This window comes from Schistocerca gregaria, chromosome 3 (assembly GCF_023897955.1).
Source record: "Schistocerca gregaria isolate iqSchGreg1 chromosome 3, iqSchGreg1.2, whole genome shotgun sequence".
NCBI lineage: Eukaryota > Metazoa > Arthropoda > Insecta > Orthoptera > Acrididae > Schistocerca > Schistocerca gregaria.
The window spans coordinates 854,475,815-854,493,470 of NC_064922.1; the positions used below are offsets into that span (position 1 = coordinate 854,475,815).

Consider the following 17,656-nt stretch of genomic DNA (forward strand, 5'->3'; position numbering starts at 1 on the left):
TTTGTCTCACAAACATAAAGGCATAAGCTAAGCTACGCTAAGTGCCAGTTTCTATCAAAACTATTTAAAAAATGACAACATTGACTTGGTTGCTATAGACGAAACCCATTGTGATTCAGTGCAACTGGATGCAGTGTCGCCTGGCTAGGTTGATCGCGCCTTTGAAAGCTGTTGCTACCGACTGAATGAATTCAACTTACATCCATACAGCTGATCCCCTTCACCCACCACACCGTCAGTGTTCTTCTACATCTACGTCGATACTCCGCAAGCCACCTGACGGTGTGTGGCGGAGAATACATTGAGTACCTCTATCGGTTCTCCCTTCTATTCCAGTCTCGTATTGTTCGTGGAAAGGAGGATTGTCGGTATGTCTCTGTGTGGGCTCTGATCTCTCTGATTTTATCCTCATGGTCTCTTCGCGAGATATACGTAGGAGGGAGCAATATACTGCTTGACTCCTCGGTGAAGGTATGTTCTCGAAACTTTAACAAAAGCCCGTACCGAGCTACTGAGTGTCTCTCCTGCAGAGTATTCCACTGGTGTTTATCTGTCATCTCCGTAACGCTTTTGCGATCACTAAATGATCCTGTAACGAAGCGCGCTGCTCTCCGTTGGATCTTCTTTCTCTCTCTCTCTTCTATCAACCCTATCTGGTACAGATCCCACACCGCTGAGTAGTATTCAAGCAGGGGGCGAACAAGCGTACTGTAACCTACTTCTTTTGTTTTCGGATTGCATTTCCTTAGGATTCTTCCAATGAATCTCAGTCTGGCATCTGATTTACAGACGATTAATTTTATATGGTCATTCCATTTTAATCACTCCTAATGGCCACTCCCAGATAATTTATGCAATTAACTGCTTCCAGTTGCTGACCTGCTATATTGTAGTTAAATGATAAAGGGTTTTTCTTTCTATGTATTCGCAATACATTACACTTGTCTACATTGAGATTCAATTGACATTCCCTGCTCCATGCGTCAATGCGTTGCAGATCCTCCTGCATTTCTGTACAATTTTCCATTGTTACAACCTCTCTATATACCACAGCATCATCCGCAAAATGTCTCCGTGAACTTCCGATGTCATACACAAGGTCATTTATGTATATTGTCCAACGGTCCTACGACACTCCCCTGCGGTACAGCTGAAATCACTCTTACTTCGGAAGACTTCTCTCCATTGAGAATGACATGCTGCATTCAGTTATCTAGGAACTCTTCAATCCAATCACACAATTGGTCTGATAGTCCATATGCTCTTACTTTGTTCATTAAACGACTGTGGGGAACTGTATCGAACGCGTTGCGGAAGTCAAGAAACGCGGCATCTACCTGTGAACTCGTGTGTAAGGCCCTCTGAGTCTCGTGGACGAATAGCTCGAGCTGGGTTTCGCACGATCGGCTTTTTCGAAACCCATGCTGATTCCTACAGAGTAGATTTCTAGTCTCCAGAAAAATCATTATGCTCAAACATAATACGTGTTCCAAAATTCTGCAACTGATAGACGTTAGAGATATAGGTCTATAGTTCTGCACATCTGTTCAACGTCCCTTCTTGAAAAGTGAACAATTAGTGTAAACTGCCCAGTGACACTGTGACCACGTGTCAAAAGCCTGAATAACCACCTTTTGCAGCACTGTCAAGGAAAAGAGAGTGAGGATCTGGAAGGTGCAGAGCCAGCTGTGCCAAGTTTCTCGGCTGAGGATCCGTGGTGCGAAACAGCCAGACCGAGGTGACGCGCACAGATTCTCGATTGGATTTAAATCCGGTGAGTTTGGTGGCCAGGTGAGAACAATAAACTCATCTTGGTGCTCCTCGAACAACGCGCGTCCACGGCGAGCTGTGTGCCACGTTGCATTGTCCTCATGGAAGATGCCGTCGTGCCGAGGCAAACCAATCCACATGTAGGGGTGTACATGGCACCCAGTGATGGATACGCACAGGTGTTGACCCACCGTGCCTTCCAGAATGACAAGATCACCCAGGGAACGCTTCGAAAATATTCTCAGGACCATAACGCTTCCTTGTTGTTTGCTTTGGGTCGTTTCACGCCGTACTCAGCAAAGGCCATCAGGCTGATAGAGCACAAAATGTGATTCACCTGAAAAGGCCACCTGCCGCCACTCACTGGACGTCCAGATGCTGTCCTGGCGTGGAAATTCGGGCCTCCGTCGCCGATGAACAGCAGTCAGAGTGAGTGCATCAACCAGGCGCCCACACGCATCATTGTTCGATGAACGGTCGTTAAGGAGGCACTGTTGGTAGCCCCTTAGTTCATCTCGGCGGTCAGTCGCTCAACAGTTGCACGTCTATTCACCCGTACACATCTCAGCTGCCAATGTTCACTCCTGTCATCTATGGCCCGTGGTACACCAACTGTTGCTTCGGCACCGATTTCGATTGTGCCATTTTGACATGCACGTAACCACGGCGTCACGCGAATAGTTTACAAACCTAATCGTTTCGGAAGTGCTTTCAGTCTTGGTCCGAAAATCTATGATCATGCCCTTTTAGAAGTGAGATAAATCGCCCCATATCCGCAATACAACAACGACTGCACTGTTTTCTGTCTCTCCCCCCCCCCACCCCCCCACCCACCCCCCCCCCCCCACACACACGCTTTATATACCCTGCACTGCTAGTGCTGCCATTTGTTGTGTGTGAGTGGTTAATGACGTCGAAAATATTGTTCACATAAATGTTACTGAACCGTTTATATAGCCGCTGTGACTGCTGAATTTGGTTGCACACAACATAGTTTCTGCTGCTTATTTTATTACACAATGTCACTAACACGAAACAGAAGTTGCGATTTTTTGCATCTTCAAACGCGATCTGAGCCCTTCAAAAGGAGTTATGTTCCAAGTTTCTGAAGTTGATATGCCACCAGTGATCAGTAAGCGGCCAACGGAGGAGATAGTGTTGTCGAAAGCTGTAGTGTTGACGACAGCGCCTCAGTACCGGAACACCAGAGCCCCGGGTGCCTGCGCGAATAACGCTGAATCCATGCGCGATGATAAATCTGCCTGGGAAGTTGTCTGGTGCTACGACATACAATATATGGTAGTATGGAAAGTATTGTAAGCCTTGCACTGTAGTGGTTTGCAGACGATGAATGTCTATCTAGAATGGTTACCAATGGCGTTTTCCACTATTATTCCCGAAGAAACTATTCTAAACACCGAACAATACATAACACCTTTAAACCAGATGATTTTCATCATCTAGCAGTAATCATGTTAAAGAAATGTTTACACGACATCCAAAACCCTGTCTGAAAAAGATGATTGCACTTCTTGTAATTACACTCCTGGAAATTGAAATAAGAACACCGTGAATTCATTGTCCCAGGAAGGGGAAACTTTATTGACACATTCCTGGGGTCAGATACATCACATGATCACACTGACAGAACCACAGGCACATAGACACAGGCAACAGAGCATGCACAATGTCGGCACTAGTACAGTGTATATCCACCTTTCGCAGCAATGCAGGCTGCTATTCTCCCATGGAGACGATCGTAGAGATGCTGGATGTAGTCCTGTGGAACGGCTTGCCATGCCATTTCCACCTGGCGCCTCAGTTGGACCAGCGTTCGTGCTGGACGTGCAGACCGCGTGAGACGACGCTTCATCCAGTCCCAAACATGCTCAATGGGGGACAGATCCGGAGATCTTGCTGGCCAGGGTAGTTGACTTACACCTTCTAGAGCACGTTGGGTGGCACGGGATACATGCGGACGTGCATTGTCCTGTTGGAACAACAAGTTCCCTTGCCGGTCTAGGAATGGTAGAACGATGGGTTCAATGACGGTTTGGATGTACCGTGCACTATTCAGTGTACCCTCGACGATCACCAGAGGTGTACGGCCAGTGTAGGAGATCGCTCCCCACACCATGATGCCGGGTGTTGACCCTGTGTGCCTCGGTCGTATGCAGTCCTGATTGTGGCGCTCACCTGCACGGCGCCAAACACGCATACGACCATCATTGGCACCAAGGCAGAAGCGACTCTCATCGCTGAAGACGACACGTCTCCATTCGTCCCTCCATTCACGCCTGTCGCGACACCACTGGAGGCGGGCTGCAGGATGTTGGGGCGTGAGCGGAAGACGGCCTAACGGTGTGCGGGACCGTAGCCCAGCTTCATGGAGACGGTTGCGAATGGTCCTCGCCGATACCCCAGGAGCAACAGTGTCCCTAATTTGCTGGGAAGTGGCGGTGCGGTCCCCTACGGCACTGCGTAGGATCCTACGGTCTTGGCGTGCATCCGTGCGTCGCTGCGGTCCGGTCCCAGGTCGACGGGCACGTCCACCTTCCACCGACCACTGGCGACAACATCGATGTACTGTGGAGACCTCACGCCCCACGAGTTGAGCAATTCGGCGGTACGTCCACCCGGCCTCCCGCATGCCCACTATACGCCCTCGCTCAAAGTCCGTCAACTGCAGATACGGTTCACGTCCACGCTGTCGCGGCATGCTACCAGTGTTAAAGACTGCGATGGAGCTCCGTATGCCACGGCAAACTGGCTGACACTGACGGCGGCGGTGCACAAATGCTGCGCAGCTAGCGCCATTCGACGGCCAACACCGCGGTTCCTGGTGTGTCCGCTGTGCCGTGCGTGTGATCATTGCTTGTACAGCCCTCTCGCAGTGTCCGGAGCAAGTATGGTGGGTCTGACACACCGGTGTCAATGTGTTCTTTTTTCCATTTCCAGGAGTGTATATACAGTACCCAGATAAAAAAGATTGACTGTACCGCAGCTGCACTTTCTCGTAATTACTTTCTTTGTTTCTAACATTCTGAAGTGTGACTCGCACAATTTAATGTTAACGATACGATTTTCATGATCAGAAACTGCAACAAGTACCTCTGATGTTATATTTCAGCGAAATACGAAGATTTTTTTTTTTAACCACGTGGCAGCAGACGAAATCAGTGAGCCATTCGATGTATTGTACGCAAGGCGCAGTATGTAACGGCGGCTGGGGCTGGGGCTGGTGCACCAATGGAAATGGCCGCCATGACGTCACTAACCGTTCTTATTACCCCTCCGCCACATTCAGCATTGCCAGATTTATGGCGAAGTGAAGTTGCACTGTGGCGGAAGTGGGTCAGTTCTGCTATGTAAAAAGTAAATACAGTGACACCAAGAAACGGAAACGATTTCCTCCATTTTATAAAATGCATCTTAACCATCAGCTGTTTATTTGTCGCATTAGTGATGTACCGGTTTCGGTTATTAACCATCATCCAGGATTTACGATGCAGCATATTAGTTCAAAGCAACACATCTGTTGTACCCTACATCCTGGATGACTGTTAATAACCGAAACCGGTACATCGCCAATGGGACAGACAGCTCACGGTTAAGATGCATTTTATAAAAGACCTTACGGCTGTTGAATGTCACCTTATAGAAACACTAAGACTTCCACCATGAACAGATTAGATCGTCGCCCAGTTCTCTGAGATAAAATGACATGCTGAAGTGCTCTCTCGATATTTGGCGAACAACTTCACCTTTTGCTGTGTTAAGGCTGCAGAGTCACTTCGTGTATGTTGCGTGTTTAGTGTTAAAGATATCTTGTCGCTGTTATTTGTGTAACGTGTAGGACATTCTCAAGTGTTAGGTAAATGTAAAATTAGCAGACGGCCTCTGTGCTGGTGTTCGATAAACAAAAATGGCGATGTGTTGCTTCTGTGTAACCATGATTTTATCACGTTCACTATATACGGCAGCCGGGCTGTGCGAAATACACGTCTTCAGTGCAGTGGAAGGACCATTACCGTATCCATTTAAGTGTGCCGACGCCTCTCTTTTCTGCACATAATTTACATATCTCTACGTCTATTTTTAAAGAAAATCAAGTCATGAAATTTACCCTTTAACGATATGTTTACAATTTTTTGTGGCCCCCTTTAAGTGAATTTGTATTTGTTTCAGAACTGAAGCCTGGAGCGTTCGAACGCTTTGAAAGAATTCACCGCGAGTCTGAAGACGCCGTCCATTGACAAGGTAAAGACGCCATGGTCTGATCGTGACTGTGCATGATACTTGCTTTCCGCACCCTCGGCAGGCATCCTCAATTTTATAAATGGCACCTGTACTATAGAAGACGCCGGCGGCCATTTGCAGCAACAAGCATCAATGCTCAAACTAAAGTTTTATTCGGTGGTTTTGATCAAGTTAGAAATTAGAATATTATTATAATGAAGTCTTAATACCACCTTACAGAGTTTATTAAATGAAATATGCCCATGAGTGGGACATAGACAGGTGATTAACTGAGATACGCATACCAAATATTCTGTGAAATAAGGGAACATGGTGTGGCTGGGAGAAGTCACTGTAACATATTTGTATAATAACACAATCTCATTTATTCAATAAACATTACCATCTCCTCTCACTTATCACGGAATGAGGGCGTGATGCAAATAGTATAATATCTAAGTAAACTTAGTTAAACATCCGGCTAACATGTGCCGTGAATCGACAATGACTACCGCCTGCACATTTCTATCATCATTTAGCCACACATACACACACTAACATTCACTCTATTCGTTTTATCTAACGGATAAAAGAGGAAGGTTCCCATACACCAAGTGGGACAACATTGGGAGAGAGCACATGGTTCCAACTGTAACTTTAATTTGGGCAAGTCCCGTCTTCACTTTTAACTAACTCCGCGAGTTTTGCTGGTTATTATGAAGGAACAATTAAATCGCACGTGTGAATTTACCTAGAAGATCCTGCTCGATCACGAAATGTGATTACGTCGAGCTGAAGCTTCGCATCAAGAAATGCACGGGGTCTGCGGACCACGTGTTACCAATCTCACCACAATCGGTAATCAATAAACACATTTAAATAAAATACACTTTGTATATATACTTAACACTCACACTGAAAAGCAAATTGAGCAATTCTGAGTATCACTCGGCAAATAGCGCCTGTTCACTCCCAGGCGCAGTGAACACAAATTCCCATGAAATTACTTGGCAAGAGAAATCATCTCCCTATCTCTCCTAACCGAGATGATTCTAGGAAATACCATAGTGGCTTTCCTCAGCAGGGAAGTTGCTTCCAAGTTCAAGTGAACATGGAATGCTAAATCTTCGCTAACTATCGGAGCGATAGAGCAGAGCGTGGTTACTCACCCAGGTCTTCCCAGCAACAACCCCGATACGGTCTCCCACGTCCGGGTCCACACATCGTGGCCGCAAGGACTCTGAGATACCGCACATGGTTATTTGCCAACCTGAAGAGCGCTAATTACGCGCGTGGAGCTTATGCCTCTCTGGTCCAGTGCAGTCGCGCTCTACTAGATTCGAGGTTGGCTACACTTCCACTATGCCTATGGCACACCCAGAGCCGACATCTCACGCATACCTCATCATACGTTCGCATTCACACTTTGCAGACAGTTACCATATCTAATATTAAAATGATCGTCTATATTCAACTAAACCTATCTTACTAATTATCATCAGGCTCTTCCCTGAGTGTCGGAAGGGCACTCAGGTGTCTTTAGTTGTGGGGTCGAGCCATGTAGCGGCTTACATGAAGCCGTTACAACTGTTGAAATAGATAGCAAGTGAACAGTCTTTGAGTTTTAGCATCTGCGTAGAAAAAATACTTTGGCTGGGTATAGTACCAAGGACGTTCGAATTGCACAAAATTCGTGTGGCTATCCTAAATCATTATACGAGAATGGTAGCTGTGGGCGGGTCACTGCTGATCTGCTTGCCAGTTCTCCTTCAACTGCGGTTCAATACAAAATTAATCACCACACTCGTTACGATATTTATCCCACTGGAAGCGTGACGATCAGTTCCTGTTTCGTAGTACTCGGTCAGCTGCTGAGGGATCCAAAACCACACGCACTCTTGAACTTCCTCGTCCGACTGTAACTGACGTCCACGCGTTTCTTTCTTCAGGTCGCCAAAGATAGCGTTCCTGGGCGTTTTGACTTCATAGCGCGTCGCAGTTTCTGCGAAGTGTCTTAATAGCGCTCCTAATCGATTGTGGTTCCACATATCAGGGACTGCACTAGCAGAGGGGTCCCTGCATTCAAGGAAGGCGGTCTTGATGACCATACGCGGTGCCGCCATTTCGAGCCCGAGGGCAAACGGCAAAGCCAACAGTGGAAATATCCCACATCTCCCCCGCAAAAGAAATCCAAAGCGGTTCACACAAGTTCCGGTAACGTCATGACCACCTACTCATTCGACTGCAGGCACCCTCAGTGTACAGCGCAGAAAATGCGGCATAAAAAAAATTTTTTTTAAAAAAAACAGGAATACTGCCTGACGGAATCATCCTTCTGCATGTTAACGCCCACCCCCACAGGGATGAAGGCCATGCATCAGCGATTTGGTTGGAAAACACTGTGACTTCCGCTGTATAGCCAGATCTGTCACCGTGTGATTTTCACATCTTTGGCGACCTGAAGATGGACGGACAAGAGTGCCTGCGTTTGTGCATCCGTCAGCGGCCGACCGCGTTCTACGAAATAGCAATTGAGTGTGTCGTGTCCCAGTGGGTTACATCTCGTAACGCGTGTGCTCACTGCTTTTGAATTGAACCGTTCCAGGGTTCCGTTGTCGCAGGTTTTCGTTTTCATTTGACTCACAAGGTGCGACATGGTCGTGAATAAAACATTGATAGAGAAAATAGAGAATAAATACGAGGATTGGAACTTTAATAGTGGCAACTATTTATTTACACCTCGTACAAAATAGAAACGTGTTTCAAAGTTTTACTGACCTTCAAAGTAGTCACCAGCATTGTGTATAACCTGTTACCAGCGATGTGGAAGTCGTAGGATACTCTTAGCAGTGCCAGTTGTGTTGACAGTTCGAGCGGCGCGGTCTGTTGTGCTGTTCATTTTTGGAACACAACCTACGACCAGCTTAGAGACAGAAGTGATGACACTTTCTGCAGGACCTAACCATCATTTTGCAGGACAACGCTCAAGCACGCACAGCGCAAGCTGTTACTGATTTGTTTGACTGATGGGGCTACTAAGTGCTGTACCACCTACTGCACTCCCTTGACTTAAGCCCTCGTGAGTTCAACTCGATTTCTAAACTGAAGGAAACACTTCACGGCATTCGCTTCACAACTGTTACAAATTCGTCGGGCAATAGACCGAGCCGCTCGAACTGTCAACACAACTGGCACTGCCAAGTGTGTCCTACGACTCCCACATCGCTCGCAACAGGTTATACACAATGCTGGTGACTAATTTGAGGGTCAGTAAAACGTGAAACAAGTATCTATTTTGTACGATCTGTAAATAAATAGTTGCCACTATTAAAGTTCCAACCCTCGTACTTTTCTTTTCGGTATATGACCAGAATATTGTTAGGTCCTTAGACCACCCGTTTCAGTTAGCGATGACAATCTTCAGATCTATTTCAAACATGTCCTAATATAATGAACCTGTAGTGGAATCATCAAAAGAAAACATAAGTTGTTTTGTGTGTAAATTGCGGCCGTTGGTTTGTGGGCGCGTAGGAAAATGCCATAATAAGAATCAGACCCTGGTCTTTAAAGACTTTAGACAGTGCTCAACTCCATTAGCGCTGTTAACAGCGTTCAATAACGAGTGTACCTGGTTGCCAGACGGTTGCCGTCTTGCATCTTTACATCTTTAGAGACAAAGGTTGCGTCGAATTTCGTAACGGGTCTTATGAGTCGCAAAGGCAGCCTCTGAAACTGTATCGAATGGCGTATGTCAGAACGTGTGTTACATGTAGTACCTGAAATATTTCACCACCAAAGAATTTCAAAAACAATATCCAGCCTCCTGACTAGTGAAGGTGCATATTCGTTTCATAAGGTAGCCGTATCGATGAGGATTTATTTTCCCCGGTTTAGACGTTGCGGTGCGAATGCGTCCGCAAACCCTCGCCGATAAGCAGTGTATCCGATTTCCCGATTTCCTCGCTATGTGAAGGATTTGTAGACGTGCAAATATTTGCAGTTGCGACGTTGCCTCGACGCCTACCCTTAAGGACGTTACCGGAGTCCCTGTTATTGGTTTAGGGGAGCCCCGTGTGCTATGCTGGAGAAATCCTCCAAAGACTCACAAGACTCAAAGCACTCACCAAGGACGATGTATTGCTTGTTGGAGTAAACCGTTCTGTGCATAATGCCCCGTATTTGATGGAGAATTGCTGAAGGTACATTATTTAAAAATCCGCTTTGTAACTACTAAAAGAAGACGTATTTGTTCTAGGAGAATATAAAGTTTACAGTGGAACGAGAATACAAGCTCGACTTCCTGGATAAAACCATAATAAAGGTTCATCACAACCAAACCCGTGACATACATAGAGGACGTGAAACAGACGCCATAATAAATAAAAACCAAAACCAATCATTGAACAACAAAAAAGCTGCAGTCAGATAACTATTAAACAGATTCAACAAGAAAAAAAAGAACGAATGTCCGCGCAAACTAAGTTGACACTCTGCTATAAATGGGAATTTTCACGGTCGCCCCCATCAGCCACCGCACCGTTGGCAGTTTAGTTTACGTGTAGAGTATCCACTAGCAAACAGATTGCATTAAAAAACGGATACAAATAAACAATAGTTGACAAACTTGAAATAAAAAGAAGGGAACACAAAACAGCACAGAAACTTGAGAAAAGCCAAACCACACCTACTCAGACATGCAAATACGCTGAAAACACAAATATAAATAATAAAAATAAAACAAGGAGCACAACCATAAGAATATGGTGTACGACGACTTATCACAGTAAACTTATTCGCAAAACAGGGAAAATATTTAAGAAAAGAATAGGGGCATGGTATAAACATTGCATATAATTCAGTATAGAAACTTCTCAAAGATAAACCCAAATCCAGAGAGATACTGACAGTTTATCTACAGGCCCAACTACAGGGGTTTAGAAAATATATATTAGCAAGTAGCATTCGAATACCGCCTTAAACACGAATACCATTGTGACGTTACGACATTGGGCGCTCTCGGTTCAAACCTGTATCCGACAATCCAGATCTCAGTTTTCCGTGATTTCCCTAAATCGCTTAAGGCGAGTGCCGAGATGGTGCCTTCGAAAGGGCGTGGCCGATATCCTTCCCCCATTCTTCAGTGATCCCAGTTTGTTCTCAGTATCTAGTGACGTCTTTGTCGACGGTACGTTAAACACTACCTTCTTCACTTTTGTAAACAGGAATATATAGGCCAAGCCAGTAGAAACGGATATGAGTTTCATAAAAACCAGTAAAAAAAAAACTGACCTCTCCCGACACTTCAAGAAACTTAGCGTGTACCCAAAGCACTTACACGCAATAAACAGCTGATTAGTGACCAAATAAACATTGGAAACCAAACACAACATACCAAACTAGCATGTACTCGACTTAACCCTCACCCCCACTTTCCATGTACATGATTTACACTCACACAACACCTTCGGTTCCCACTCACATAATTGAATGAACAGATATGACTATAAATAAAGAACATTGTACTCATGTGGCAAAACTTGGATCAGATGAACGTTCCTAAATAAAAATAAATCCGGATCTAACAAAAGTTGTCAACACTGCGCACAGAAAATACACACATGTATTTAGTCAGAAGAATGGAAATAAATGTCAGTGGTGCAACATTTAATCGTGTTGTAGGTTAGTAAATGTGAAGGGCTGTAGCTCAGGGGAAAGTAGGCTGAAACAAGCAGCGCCCAACGTAGGAATACGTGGAAAACGTGCACTCCAGTACCATTTAACGGATATATGCAAAAATCAGACCAAAATGTACTCTTAGTAATTGGAAATGTGTTTAATTCCACATGGTCGCTGATGTTTTAAGCGAATAAAACTAGGTGCTTATGGTGAAATGCATAAGTAGTTGCAAAGTTGATTTTTAATAACCACGCAACGACATACCACCTCTGCTAAAGCACTGTGTAGTTCAAACTAATATTTGGATTGATGGCACCTTTATTTTTTTAAAAGTAATTATGTAATAGCCTACTGACACCATTAACGCACAAATGAAAAACTTGTTACAAATGTCGAGCTAAGCTGTACTGTATAATTTTTCGCCAGTATATTATTTACCAATTTTCATTTGCTGCCATATTTAGTACAGGTCTGTTATACCGTGTCTGTAGAAAATCAGTAGACAGAATAAAGGAAATATTACACAAATGTTGTGCAGTTGGGTATCCTGTGATAAATGGAAATATTCATGTGATGTCAGTAGCTGTCACACTGTGCCAATCATTTGCACCAAGTGAAGTTCGCAACCAGCATAGCGTTGACACATTGTAGAACAGTAAACATTCCGTATCGTTTGTGGTATGTTGTGCCGTGGAATGCCCGTGTAAGAGGGTTCGAAGCGCCTCCGTGATTAATGCTCCTAAACGGTCATCTTCTTCCTGATGTATTTCTCGCGCAAACAAAATTGACACTCGGCGCGTGGCTGATGAGAGCGACTGTAAATGTGAAATTACTTTGTACAGTCGCTCCCATCAGCCACCGCGCCGAGTGTCAACTTCGTTTGCGCGTATAATATCTATGCACTGGGGAAAGTTGTTACGAGACCGCACTAGGTATGACGTCCAAAGCACTGCAGAAGTTCGCATACAAATGAATCACTAACAGTCTTGACTCATTCCAGTGTGCCTTGTCGTGGGTAAAGGGCGCGGTAAATCAGTCTGCCAGAAATAGATAATCTTTAGCCTTCTGAGCAAGCGCGAAGTTGGTTTCGAAACGGCAAAGTTTGCAAACCGTTCGCAGCTTTCGTAGCAGAAGTGTCATCAACGGACGTATCGCCTCATTGTGAATCAGCGTGCCTGTGATGTAAGATGTGAATACAGAAGGCCACGACGCCTGAGGAACAGTCATCACAAAGCGAAAGCGATCGCCGGAAAAAAAGGGGCGTTGTTTCTTGTTTCGCAGGAGGATGGATTGACTTTGGGGTTGGTTAACGATTCACTGCGTGTAGAGAAATATGTAGGTCGTGGTAGCACGAACTTCAGAATAACAAACGTACAAAGGATTTTGTATTACAGCTAGTGTATGACCTAGGTTGGAGGCAACGATACGTGTTAAAATAACTGAAAGAAGGACATCAGCTGGCCATGGTTTCTTCTGTTTCTTCATTATTAGTTGGACAGTTGCAGAATTAATCTTACACACTGCAAGCATTCCACACCCAGTACCGCAATATCCTCTCTTCGAGGAACGTTAGTCCCACGAAATGTGCTGGAGAAATTCCGTGTCGTTCGGATTGCAGGACAGAGGTGCTAAAAGCAGTTGGGCTGTGACAGCAGGTCGTGAGGCCTGCCTGGATAGCTCAGCCGGTAAGGGCGTGGCCCGTGAGAGTCGTGCTGCCGAGTATCGACCCTGATCGTTATAAACAGCCTAGCAGTAACGTGGCTACGCGAATAACTGCGAAACACTGAATGTCGCTATTGCTACACAGAATAAAAAAAGTCCAACACGTCACGCTGAAGTGTTGTTCGCAATTAACTAAAATACACGATTCGCGGACGCCCGCAGATCGCAAAGGTAAAGATAACAGCCGCAAAAAGGAAAAAAAAAAACTGTCACCAGTTTCAGAGTAGGCCCACAACAACAGCGGAAAATATCAATTTGACATATGCCATTGTTACTTGGCTCAGTACATTTTTAGTGTGTCAAAGGTTCAGGCCAAATTTCCGACAGAGCTGTCTAATTTTCGAGCATGCCTGTAACGGATATGGCGTGGTACATAAACCACAGAAGTATGTCCGAAATATCTAGGTAGTTACAGAATTATACACTTAATTTTTGTCATTTGTATACCCCGGGGAAACAGATCTACACCTGAATAAATTCCCTGGAAGCCCCTGTATAATGCATGAGTGGGGTACTTTGCACGAAGTTCTAGTCATTCGCTTTCCTGTTACAAACTGACCCGTGAGGAAATATTGCCTTTACGCCTTTGCACGAACCCCAATTTCCCTTATTTTGTTTTTATGATCGTGGCGCGAGGTGAACGTTGAAGGCAGGAGAACCATCCAGCATTCTGTTGCAAATGCTGATCCTTTAAATTTTTTCACTAGGGCTTCTCGGAAAACCTTGAAGTATTCCCATGTAAGTACACAGAACATTTACATAACATTCTCGTTCTGATGTAGCCGATAGATCACAAATATAGTACGAAGCCTCTTTTAATTACTGCAATGGCTTTCTACAGTATGGCCTGACTATGATCGCAAACACTCGAGTTGTACTCAAGAACGGGTCGGAGAAGTGTCTGCTCTTCCGAAACGTCTCACAACAAACCATAAGCGGCCGTCCACAACAGTGTTGTCTGTAGAGTGTGTTTCACAATGTCTGTTACAGGTTACTAGGGATCGTAGAGGGCACTTAGTAGATAAAGGTTGGACAGGCAACCTATGTTCGGAAATGTAGCGTGTGATCTCCCCCCTCGTTCATCCCTTCTTCCATATATTGTCTACATTAAACAATGTCCAGTCCAAGTAATTAATAAGCAAAGTCTTCTATGAAGATTTGAGAGGAGCGAAGGTTACAATAAGCTTTCTGGTTTACTTAGCTTGTCATGTTGAGACGGCTCCAGTTCTTCTTGTCTAAGGGTCTCGTTCTTGAAGCTGGAAATCTCACATCAGGTCCTCATGGTTGGTTTGAACTTACGACTTCCTCACTCTGCGTAAATAATAATATTCCAATTTTTAGTAAGAAATGAATTTTTGCTAGTTTCCGTTACATTATTAATTTCGATTTCTATTTTATAAACGAATCCATAAACAAATATAGTAAACAGTACAGGATTGTGTAATTAATAATAGGTATTTTTAAGTGTGCCAATAATTCGTAATTTCAAATAATTCTAAAGAAAATAATTTTAACTGTACATTCAGAAATAGTATTAATCGATTATAACATTCCTTTTCATAAATTTCAGCTTGAAATATAACTACTGCGTATAAAATTATACGTATGTTTGCAGAAAAGCAACTGAGATAATACTGACCTGTCCAAAATTCGAAAAATAATACTGGTATCGACAACAATTGTTGCGGAAATGTAATGCTGGAGGAGGCTCTCCCGTTAAAAGCGTTTGGATGAAAAATAAGTTTGAAGATGGGATCACTTTGAAACCTCGCTCTTCACGACACACACACACACACACACACACACACACACACACACACACACACACACGACGTACTCTGTTGGCTTGTGTGCTGTACCAGAAGCTCATCGCATGTGCAGTGTCTGGAGTGATCATTGCCCGGTCGTCTTCTAAGAGGCAAAGGAAGCCTTTTTCGAAGTGCAGAGCGGTGCATCGGTGGAGCACCACAGTCGCAGCCGTTGTTGTTTTGGGATTAAAATGAGGCGACGTAATTACAGTATATATATATATATATATATATATATATATATATATATATATATGGGGAAAAACTGAAGGGGTGGGGGAGATAAGGAGGGGCAAGACAAAGATTGGTGTACACCCAAGTCAGAAAAATATACAGGCTGTTTCACGCTTCTTATTACAGGCTTCTATGCATTGTAGACGGGACTTGGTAGATACAGTTTTGCCGGCCGGAGTGGCCGTGCGGTTCTACGCGCTACAGTCTGGAACCGCGAGACCGCTACGGTAGCAGGTTCGAATCCTGCCTTGGGCATGGATGTGTGTGATGTCCTTAGGTTAGTTACGTTTAAGTAGTTCTAGGTTCTAGGGGACTGATCACCTCAAAAGTTGAGTCCCATAGTGCTCAGAGCCATTTTAACATTTTTTTTAGATAAAGTTTTGATAAGGAACACGTTTCTGGAAATGTACCGTTTAGGATGCAAAATAAGTTTGAAAAGCGGATCACTTTCAAGAGGAGAAGAGAATCTTCCACACAGTACGTTATATTTCAAGCTAAAATTTATGAAAAGGAATGTTATAATCTAAAAGTACTATTTCTCAATATACAGTTAAAATAAGTTTCTTTAGAAATATTTGAACATCAACAGAAGCAAAACGAGGATAATGGAATGTAGTCGAATTGAATCGGATGATGCTGCGGGAATTGGATTAGGAAATGACACACTTGAAGTAGTAAAGGTGTTTTGCTATTTGGGGAGTAAAATAACTGATGATGGTCGAAGTAGAGAGGATATAAAATGTAGACTGGCAATGGCTAGGAAAGCGTTTCTGAAGAAAAGAAATTTGTTAACATCGAGTATAGATTTAAGTGTCAGGAAGTCAAATGTATTTGTATGGAGTGTAGCCATGTATGAAAGTGAAACATGGACGATAAATAGTTTGGACAAGAAGAGAATAGAAGCTTTCGAAATGTGATGCTACAGAAGAATGCTGAAGATTAGATGGGTAGATCGCGTAACTAATGAGGAGGTATTGAATAGAATTGGGGAGAAGAGACGTTTGTGGCATAACTTGACTAGAAGAAGGGACCGGTTGGTAGGACATGTTCTGAGGCGTCAAGGGATCACCAATTTAGTATTGGAGGGCAGCGTGGAGGGTAAAAATCGTAGAGGGAGACCAAGAGATGACTACACTAAGCAGATTCAGAAGGATGTAGGTTGCAGTAGGTACTGGGAGATGAAGAAGCTTGCACAGGATAGAGTAGCATGGAGAGCTGCATCAAACCAGTCTCAGGACTGAAGACCACAACAACAACAATTAGAGCAGGGACAGACGGGGCGGCCTCTTCTCCCCTTGAAGCGGGAGTTTTGCATTCTAAACGGTACATTTCCAGAAACGTGTTCCGTATCGAAACGTTATCTACCAAGTCCCGCATAGAAGTTTGTAATAGGAAGCGTGAAACATCCTCTATATTTTTCTGACCTGGGTGTGCTCCAATCTTTGCCTTGCCCTTCATCTCCCCCTCCGTTTTTCCCCATACCACGGAAGTTGTTACCTGACGTCTTAACACAGGTACTATCATTACGTCCGTCCCTTCTGGTCAGTGTTACACGCATACTATTTTCGTCGATGATTGTACCGAGAACCACCTCATTATCTTATCAGTGCGTACTTCTCTAACACCGCTTCTGAAACGTTTCAGTTGCCCTTTATTTATTTTTCTCACGAGCATGTGATTCACTTTGCTCCGGACGTACGCCCCTAAATTTCTTGTTCTAAGGCCTGTGTTCGATGCTTCTTTATGTGAGGAATATAACGTTACTCACCACGTGTGATATGGTGTTTGAACATAATGGTCCCCCGAGTACTCCAAATATGTGCTGAAACATGTTACACCCACGCTGTCGCACACGATTGGAGCCTAGGTAGCAGGAGCAGAGAGGGCCAATTCCGGCTCGGCGGCCCGGGCCGGCTTATTTTGATTGTGTGTGTGTGTGTGTGTGTGGTGTGTGTGTGTGTGTGTGATTGTGTGTGTGTGTGTGTGTGTGTGTCTCGGGTCCCCCTTCTCTCCCGCTGTGTGTACGGCGCGCCTGTCCCTCCCTTGCCTCCCTTCTAGGAAGCGCAAGCGTACGCCTATACCTCTCCTCGTGTCGGCGTGCAGCATCACAAGTGTGGCGGCGTCTCCCGTGTCCCGGCGTCAACGCGGTTTCAAATAAGGCGGTCGGGGTACGTAGCAAACCTCTGCACTTTCTAAAATCACTGACC

The 17,656-nt window shown here is 44.6% G+C and overlaps 1 protein-coding gene across 1 annotated transcript in view; it reads left to right on the forward strand.

Annotated features, from left to right (window-relative positions):
* Positions 1-17,656, forward strand: part of LOC126355627 (uncharacterized) — a 791,356-nt gene that overhangs the window by 364,137 nt on the left and 409,563 nt on the right. Inside the window, exon 2 of the mRNA XM_050005990.1 lies at positions 5,959-6,030. The gene's annotated coding sequence lies outside the window, so the exon portion shown is untranslated. The remainder of the gene's footprint in view (positions 1-5,958; positions 6,031-17,656) is intronic.